At 35.3% G+C, this 9,245-nt stretch overlaps 2 pseudogenes; both read right to left on the reverse strand.

The window, feature by feature from the left end:
• Positions 1-6,596: 6,596 nt before the first annotated feature.
• LOC137728434 (scopoletin 8-hydroxylase pseudogene) lies at positions 6,597-7,659 on the reverse strand (annotated as a pseudogene).
• A 234-nt stretch (positions 7,660-7,893) lies between these two features.
• On the reverse strand, positions 7,894-8,461 carry LOC148693765 (scopoletin 8-hydroxylase pseudogene; annotated as a pseudogene).
• Positions 8,462-9,245: the final 784 nt, after the last annotated feature.

Raw genomic sequence — 9,245 nt, forward strand, 5'->3', positions numbered from 1 at the left:
CAACGGTGAAAGACCGGTATCCAATTCCAGTGATTGATGAGTTGTAAGATGAGTTGCACGGTACCACCATTTTTTCCAAGTTAGATTTGTGCTCAGGGTATCATTAAATCAGAATGCACACGGATGACTCTCGAAAACTGCCTTTTGCACTCACAAAGGCCATTATGAGTTCCTCATAATGCCTTTTGGGCTGACCAATGCCCCTACAACCTTTCAATCCTTGATGAATGAAGTATTTCGCCCCTTGCTACGTGAAAGGTTTAAGAGGATTCTTGGGTTTGGCAGGATATGATCGCAAGTTTGTGCGCGATTTTGGTAAAATAGCTCGTCCGCTGACTGACATGCTTAAAAAAGATTGTTTCAAGTGGACAGAGACTTTGATAACAGCTTTTGAGCAAATAAAGTTTGCCTTGTCATCTACACCTGTGTTAACTTTGCCGGACTTCAACAAACAATTTACGAGTGTGATGTTTTCGGTACAGGTATTGGGGCTGTTCTTTCTCAAGATAAACACCCAATTGCTTATCTAAGCAAGCCATTTTCTGGTGCTAACTTGAATTTGTCCGTCTATGACAAAGAGATGCTTGCGATTGTGTATGCTGTGCAAAAATGGAGACCGTACTTATTAGGCCAGCATTTCAAAATCATCACAGACCACCAGACAATCCGCCACTTTTTGGATCAAAGAATAACAACCCCTACACAACAACACTGGCTCTCTAAGTTGCTTGGCTACAATTACATAGTGGAGTATAAGGCAGGTCCCCAGAACATAGTCCCTGATGCCCTATCCCGCAAAGAAGAGATACACCAGGCATTCAAGCCATACATCAGGCATGCACAAAAGATCCTGAAGCTTCTAATATCATGGTCAAAATTCAGCAAAACCAACCTCATCCCAAGCATTATCCTCTTCATAATGGGTTTTTGTATTACAAGAATCACATGTTTGTACCTCAATGTTCACAGTGGCGTCACACCTTATTACAAGAATTTCATGTGTCGCTTACTACAGGTCACTCAGGTTATTTAGCCACTTATACCATCTCCAATGGTTAGGCTAAAAGCCAAATTTTTAGCCCGGAAAATTTGGCTTTTAGCCCAGAAACAGTTTTTTTGCTCCAATCATTCTAGTTTAAAATTTTAGCCCAGAATTATTAAAGATGAACTTAAGCTATTTTTTTTGTTAAATTAATTTTTTTTTTTAAATAAATGTGTAGACTATCGTAAATTAATTTTATGAACATTTTAATCTAAAACAATTTAAATTCCGATAAATATTGGGTGGAGTCCACTCCGATTTCAGAGCTAAATTTTGGGGGGAATTTGTCATTGGTTTAGCATTTAGCCCAAAATTTCCCCTTAGGTTGGAGTGGGTTTGGAGGGAAATTTTGAGGGATAATTTGGCTTTTAGCCCATCATTGGAGTTGGTCTAATCGAATTTCCCTCAACTTCATGTGGCCTGGGATCAGCAAGGATATCAAAAACTTTGTTGCCACTTGTGATACTTGTCAACGACAATAGTATGAGGCAATCAAACCCCCAGGTCTTCTGCAACCTCTACCCATTCCTCAGGATGCTTGGCAGGACATCTCTCTGGATTTTGTGGAAGGGTTGCCAGCATCTAATCACAAAAATGCTATCCTGGTGGTCGTGGACAGATTTACTAAATATGGACATTTTATACCTGTCTCTCACCCTTACATAGCGGTCAAAATAGCTGAGTTTTTCATTCACCATATATTTCGCCTTCATGGTATGCTTCGATTGATTGTGATTCATCGTGATTCCACTTTCCTTAGCCAGTTTTGGGATGCCTTTTTCAAGGTTCAGGGTTCAATATTGTGTCGAAGCTCTGCTTACCATCCTCAATCAGATGGCCAAACTGAGGTACTGAATAAGACATTGGAGCATTATCTTCGTTGTTTTGTGGGAGACAAACCTTCTTCTTGGACCTCTTATTTGCCATGGGCAGAGTGGTGGTACAACACTTCTTTTCACTTTTCAATCCAAATGTCCCCTTTTGAAGCCCTTTATGGCAGACCTCCACCCACTATCAGCTCTTATACTCGTAGATCAACTGCTGTTCATCAGGTTGATGTGGCCCTGAGGACAAGAGATGAGTTACTTTCTCAACTACGCCACAACGTACTATTGGCTCAAAATCGAATGAAGCAAAAAGCGGACAAGAACAGAACAGAACGTGAATTCAATGAGGGAGACATGGTATTTTTGAAGTTACAACCTTACCGCCAAGCTTCCATTGAATTTCGCCATAATCACAAATTGTCACCAAAGTTTTTTGGACCTTATAAAGTGTTGGCCCGTGTGGGAAAAGCGGCATATCGATTGCAGTTACCATCAATTTCTTGCATTCACCCTGTGTTTCATGTTTCACTCTTAAAGAAACAAGTGGGAAATTCCAGCCTTGTCACTTCTGTGATGCCTCCCTGGAACTATTGATATTTCACATGAACCATATAAATACAGAAAATTCTATTTTAATCCTTGTCTAAGATTACTTTTTGAATAAAACCTTGTCTAAAATTAAAAATTAATTCTAATCCTTGACATTTAATTGTAATTTTTGAATATTAAATAGGTTGTGATAATTATTGAGTTTTTTGTTTGTAGGTTATACATTGATCTCCCATAAATAATAAAAATGTTATTTATCACATATTATCATATATTTTTCATTGTGCGTAAATTTCTCCATATTTATGTATATGCATATTACGTACATATGTATGTTTAGATACTATAGTTATGTATCGATACATTTGTACTGACACATTCGTATCGAAAGTTATGTACTAATACATTTGTACTGAAACTTACATACTGATACTTCTATGCCTATGAGTAAAATAAGGTACCTAAAGTTATGTACTGATATATTCGTACCGAAACTTATGTACCGATACTTCCGTATCTATGAATAAAATAAGGTACCGAAAGTTATGTACAAATTGTTTTTATTTTGTTGTTGAATTTTTTTAATAATAAGAATTTGAATTTTTATTAAATTTGTATCTATTAATATGATTGGAGCACAAAAAAAAATACATTTATTATGGATGGGTAAAGAATTTTGAATGGTAACATAAATAATAGATGTGCTATAATTACTTATATAGTAAGTTTTAAAAATAAGATCTTATATTAGATTTTGAAAGTCATTCAGGTTAAAATTTAAAAACAGTCTTTTGACAAAAAAAAAAAAAAAAAAAAAATCTAAAAACAATCTTATTGAAGCTCTAAAATCTAAAAACCCCTATTGGGGGTGTATTCAATTGGGATTTTGAGGGATTTTAGTTTTTTTAATGAATTCAGGGGTATTCAATTTGGATTTTAAGTGATTATCTGAAATTCTATGTATATTTAATCAAGATTTTAAGATAGCTTATTAAAATCATTAGAAATCCGAGTGTATTCAATTAGAATTTTAAAGAAGTTTATAACAGTCCAGGTGTATTCAATTAGAATATGAATTTAAAGAATTTGGAAAAGTTGAGGAATTAGAGGGAAATTAGAGAGATTTTGTAGTGTATTTTAAGCATCCATAAATCTCACATCTCCTTATGAGATTTCGAGAGAATTAAATCAAAATTTTATATGGAATCTCTACAAATCAGTTAAATTCTATAAAAATCCATGAATTTATAAACCTATTAAAATATCTCAAATTCTCGATTGAATACACCTCCCTAAATATCACTCACGAACACAATTCAGAACAACAATTAGCAATCACAACATTTCATAATCTATCTAAATACTTGAAAAGATCAGAAAAAGATTGAACCTTCGAAAATACGATAAATTGGGAAAACTAACACGAAAGCAGCTAGAGAGTATACCTGTTGCTGGGCTTCCCTTACGATGTCACTCGTAGCAGAACCAGTATCACTTTGACTATCTACATACACATTAAGGAACTTAACGAAAAAACAATAAGATTATACGAAAACTCGATTTCAACTACAAGGAAAACAAGATTATATTCCATATTCTGTTCCAGCAACTACATAACGATTTCTGACACCGAAATCAATCATTTTACATGTAATAGGATACGTGGGTTTCCATATGCATTGGAAGTGAAATCTTTGAAGATGCTTCCATCTGCAACTCAGAATACATAGTTGCACCAGCATGATCCAAGTACACAAGTCCTACATTTTCCAAACCCAACAGCATCAATAACCAAAACCAAATAATAGTTCAGTTCAAAGTTTGAACATTTTCACTTGGGTCAACTTAAAGGATTGAATAGTAACAAGTTTTAATCTCAGAAGCTCTGTTGTATCATTTTCCAGCTCAATTTTATAGGGAAACAAGCGGAAAGTAAAAGGAGTGGAACATAGAAGGGAATTAAAGAGATGCAGAACATCTAATCGTTTGAATTCGGTAGCTAGGATTTTGTCACTAGTTTTGGGACCCTTGGGGTATCCGTACTGCTCTCCAAACTCTCACAGATACGCTTCCTTGCTTGCCTCCATGCTCGATTCAACAGAGAGAGGGACTAAACGGTAAGAGAAATGCTAAGCAATCTCTCTCAAAGTGGATTTTTTATGGACTTGGCATGAAGTTTTATAATATTATCACCGAAATTGTGTTGAAAACACGAAGTTTTAAATCAAATTTTATAAATTAAATGATGTGGTTGTAGAATTATCAGAGAGATGGGTCAAAGACTCACTTCCTACAATACCAATATTGTCACTAACTTGGTAATTAATACCTGCACAATCCATCAAGTGTGGGGTTTTGTCACAAAAGGTGTCAGAATATTTAAACTCTTAGTTTCTTAGAAATACGGCTGATGTGAGAGATATCAACACCCCCCCCCCCACGTGTGATTCAATTAGTGTGTCACAGATGAAAGATCCACACATCGGCAATCATGTGGAGCCAAGGGCCACGAAACCCACCCTCATCGCATAGGGTCAAGGGGATCCACTCATCACGTGGCAATACGAGCGTGCTCCCTAACTCTTATACCATGGAGAATTATCTGAGAGTCGAGGCAAATGCCCACTTCCAACAACACCGATATTGTCTCCAACTTGGTAATTATATTCTGCATAACCCGTCAGGTGTAGAGTTTTATCACAAAAGGCCTTGGTGGTAGTTAGAGTGGTGAGGATATTGAAACTCTTCTTTTCTCAAAGATATGGTCGATGTGGGATATATCAACAGTGGTTGTTGATGATTGGATTGTTACTTAAGTGTTGATTAACGTACTTATTTCCTATTGGTAACATCATTTTGGTTTGCAAATTTGGTCTCTTTAGCATTATACTTTCTCAAACAGTTTTTGTGCTTTCAAAAGAGTTTTTTTTTTTTTTTTTTTTTTTTTGTTTTGTTTTTCTGTTTTTGTTTTGTTTTTTTGTTTTTGTTTTTGTTTTTTTTTTTTTTTAACAAAAAATATTGTCTACACTAAGGGAAAGAGATGGTGGGCTTAGCTTCACAATAAGCTAGTAATAACGGAATTGGATCCCTTATGGATCCAAAGAAACTGAGCCCACTAATCAATGCATCTGTGCCATTAAAATTTGATCCAACGGCGGCAAACAAGGGGCCCTCTAAAGTTATAATAATTGTAGCCGTTAGATCAAATTTCAATGGGCCGGATTCATTGATTAGTGGGCTCAGTTCCCTTGGATCCAGTTCCAGTAATAATCTAAGACCTCTTACTTACAAGTGAAGATGAATACTATTACACCGTAGTACTAAGTAGTCTTTCAAGAGTTTTTGAGTGGTCTTGAAAAAGTTAAAAAGGTAAAAAGCTTAATTAGTTTACGCCACCTCAACAACGTGTCCATTCAATCCAACCATCAGTGTGTCGAAAATACGATTCAATACATTAATTATTATAATATAAATGACTAGATACTTCAAAAACAATTTAACTAGTTATATTATAACTTTAGTATCACTGAGCATATTCAATAATAGGGAAAAAGATTCTCGCTGGATCCTCTTTGTGGGGATTTGAGGGATCAATCAATCATGTTCGTTCATCGTATATCGTGTGGTCAGAAATCATTTAAAATTTAAAATTTAAAATTGAATATAAATGGTATTTAACAAAAACCGATTGCATAATGTACGATGAACGAATGTGATTGATTGATCCTCCGGATTCTCACAAAGAGGATCCGGAGAGGATCATTTTCCCAATAATAGTGGTCAAACCCGTGGAAATTCATAAAGTAAGCATAGCTAAATTAGCTATGATTCAATAAATGTGACCGCAGATTATTGTACTTTTCAATTACCTTAACTTCAAACATTTTTTTTGTCACTTGGACTAGATTAAAAATTTAATAAGCAGAAAATCATGTCATGTTGTTTAATGTTGGCTTGCATCTTTTTGTGTTTGTGTTGAATATCAGATCTATTCACTTAATTTTTTAAACTTGTTTAATCTATTCACTTGTTGTAATATTTTTGATGTGAAATACTATTCTTCAACACCTATACATGTCATAAATTATTAGCTTAAAAATATAAACGTTCTTAGTAACTATATATAGTAATTGATTAAGTGAATTTCTGTGACTCTCCATCGACAAAATAAAAGATAATCAAGATAACTGAAATAACAAACAGTCAAAAAAAAGATAATCAAGGTAAATGAAAGTACAAAGATAAATATAAACCCTCCTTGTTATATGGATCAAAGGAGTAAACTTAATTTTGAATTGCACAGTCACTTAATGTGTTTAACATTACTGGATATCTTTTGCATGAGCAAATGGTGGCATAATCAAGAGACTTCTTCCCGTCATGTGCATTGCTAAAGAAGTTGTTCATATAATCCTCAAACACCACCTCACGATAACGAGCAACTCCATCACTTTCCACCACCTCAGGCAATGGCCCAATTCTTTCTGTGGCCCAATTCTTTCTGTTGCCTTTGGGATGGTAAATATTGGGACAGACACTCTTGATTGGCCGTTTGTAGTTCGCACTCTGTGTTCAGCACTTTTGTACCTTCCATTACTTAGTATATACAACAAAACAATGTCACAAGTGATGAGATGGTTAAATCCATAATAATGAGCTTTTCTAGCCACACTCGTCAACCATAAGCAAGTGTAAGTTATTTTCTGCCAACTAAATCTCATATTCAATTAATTTTCAAAGTCATTTACACGTATGCAGTCGATTATGATTAACATTTTTCATCATTTTTGACGATGAATTTCTACAAATATATAAAGTATATTCGAACATTCACAAGCTCTTTCAAGCAAAACAAAAGGCCATAATCTAATTAAATTAACTTTGCACGTCGAAGAAATATATTTTCCATGAAACAAACATATACAAAGCTTAATCTAATGAATTTTGTGGTTAACTAACCTGTAATGTATCACCAATGTTGATGACCAGAGCACCAGGGCCAGGAGTGATCTCAATCCACTCTCCTTTCTTTCCAGCATCCAAGTCTTCTTCAAGTTTCACATACAAACCTCCAATTCCATATTGCAGCAGCACAGTTAGGGTGCCCATGTCTGAGTGACGCCCGACGCGGACAGTGAGCTCAGGATCAGGGCATTTTGGGTAATAATTCATGTTAACCATCCTTAACCCAATGAGTGCCTCAAGCTTTGTAATCAAGACTTTCACTATTTTCTTTACCATATCTATTGAGGTTTTTAGGTACTCAAGTGCAACTTCCTTGTAAATTTCATATCAATCATAAATTCATAATACACTTAATCAAGTTGGAATTTTAATTTGTCAATTGTTAGAATTTGGGTACTAGTTAAGAGGAAAACATTTTAGTGCGTGACAAATTATATGTTGTCAAAAGTGAATATAAACAAACAAACTATTGATTAAATGAATTCTTATTTGAATTTGTGGTTCAAATTGGCAGCATATATATAAAAATAATAAGATCTTACTTGCATTCATTAGGCCAATAATTGAGAGCATCAGCATCAGTGGTATATAGCATGCTCAAATAGTCCTTCCACTCCAATGCCTTTTCCTTCTCCGGCACAAAGCTTGTCCCGTACTTCACATATGGGCTAGGGCTCACACCCTTCCGATACGCAGCCTTCTTCTCCGGTTCTTCCAAAGAAATCATTAGCAGAACTTTTAAGGGACTCTAGCAACTCGAGAGGCATGCCATGGTTCAAAACTTGGAAGAACCCAAGAACCTCAGCAGCATTGGCAATGTCATTTGCCACTTGGTCATGATCGGGCCCATCCAGCTTTGACAAATCAATTGGTGGGCGCTCATGAACCGGTGCATTAAGCTTCACTATGCGCTCATGTGGTGGTTGTATGTATTGCTCAGGGACATTGGACAAGCCTAAGTCCACCATGCCCTTCACACAATTGCCATCTTGAACAACAAAATTGAATAGTGATTTTCCGTCTTCAAAACTTGGAGCCATTGATTTTTTGTGTGTGTATTTGATGGCATAGGTGGAGAACTAGAGAGATGAATATTTGATGAAATGGATGGGCAAAGGGTGACATTAAATACTAGCTAGAAGATCATATGCTTTAGCCATCTGTCAGCTGGTTGACTTAAAATTTAATTTTTAGTATGCAGAAGGCAAGGTTCATGGCTTTCTGATTCCGATTAGGTTTGCATTTTTCTTTCTTTTTAGAAAATATAATTTCATTACGCTAAGATAATACAAACATAACATTGTTTAGAGTAGATTCTGGCACCGAGAAACGTCTTCTATTTCAAATTTCCAATTCACAAGTATTACAATAGAGAGAAGGTTGAATTAAACATGATAAAATACCAAAAATATATATGACAATATTTGAGGATTTCTTGTATATTCATTAATCTTCAAAGTGGAGTATATATAGGAGTTACAATTCGTATTAGTTACGCACTTCGTCAATGTGGGACAACAGACTACTATTTATACTTTAAAATTTATAAATATATATAACTTGCAACACTTTCCCTCAAGTTGGTGCAAAGATGTCACGCATGCCCAACTTGTCAAGCGAGTTGGAAAACACACTATTAGACACAGCCTTAGTAAACACATCAGTAAGTTGATCTTGAGATCCCACAAAAGAAAAATTAATAATTCCAGCATCCAATTTTTCCTTGATGAAATGTCGATCAATCTCCAAATGTTTTGTTCGATCATGTTGCACTGGATTATGAGCAATCTCAATAGCAGCCTTGTTATCACAATGAAGTTTCATAGCACCCTTGGGTTTAAATCCAAGATCTCTCGACAATT

This window comes from Pyrus communis, chromosome 10 (assembly GCF_041283825.1).
Source record: "Pyrus communis isolate YQ-2024b chromosome 10, ASM4128382v1, whole genome shotgun sequence".
NCBI classification, from domain to species: domain Eukaryota; kingdom Viridiplantae; phylum Streptophyta; class Magnoliopsida; order Rosales; family Rosaceae; genus Pyrus; species Pyrus communis.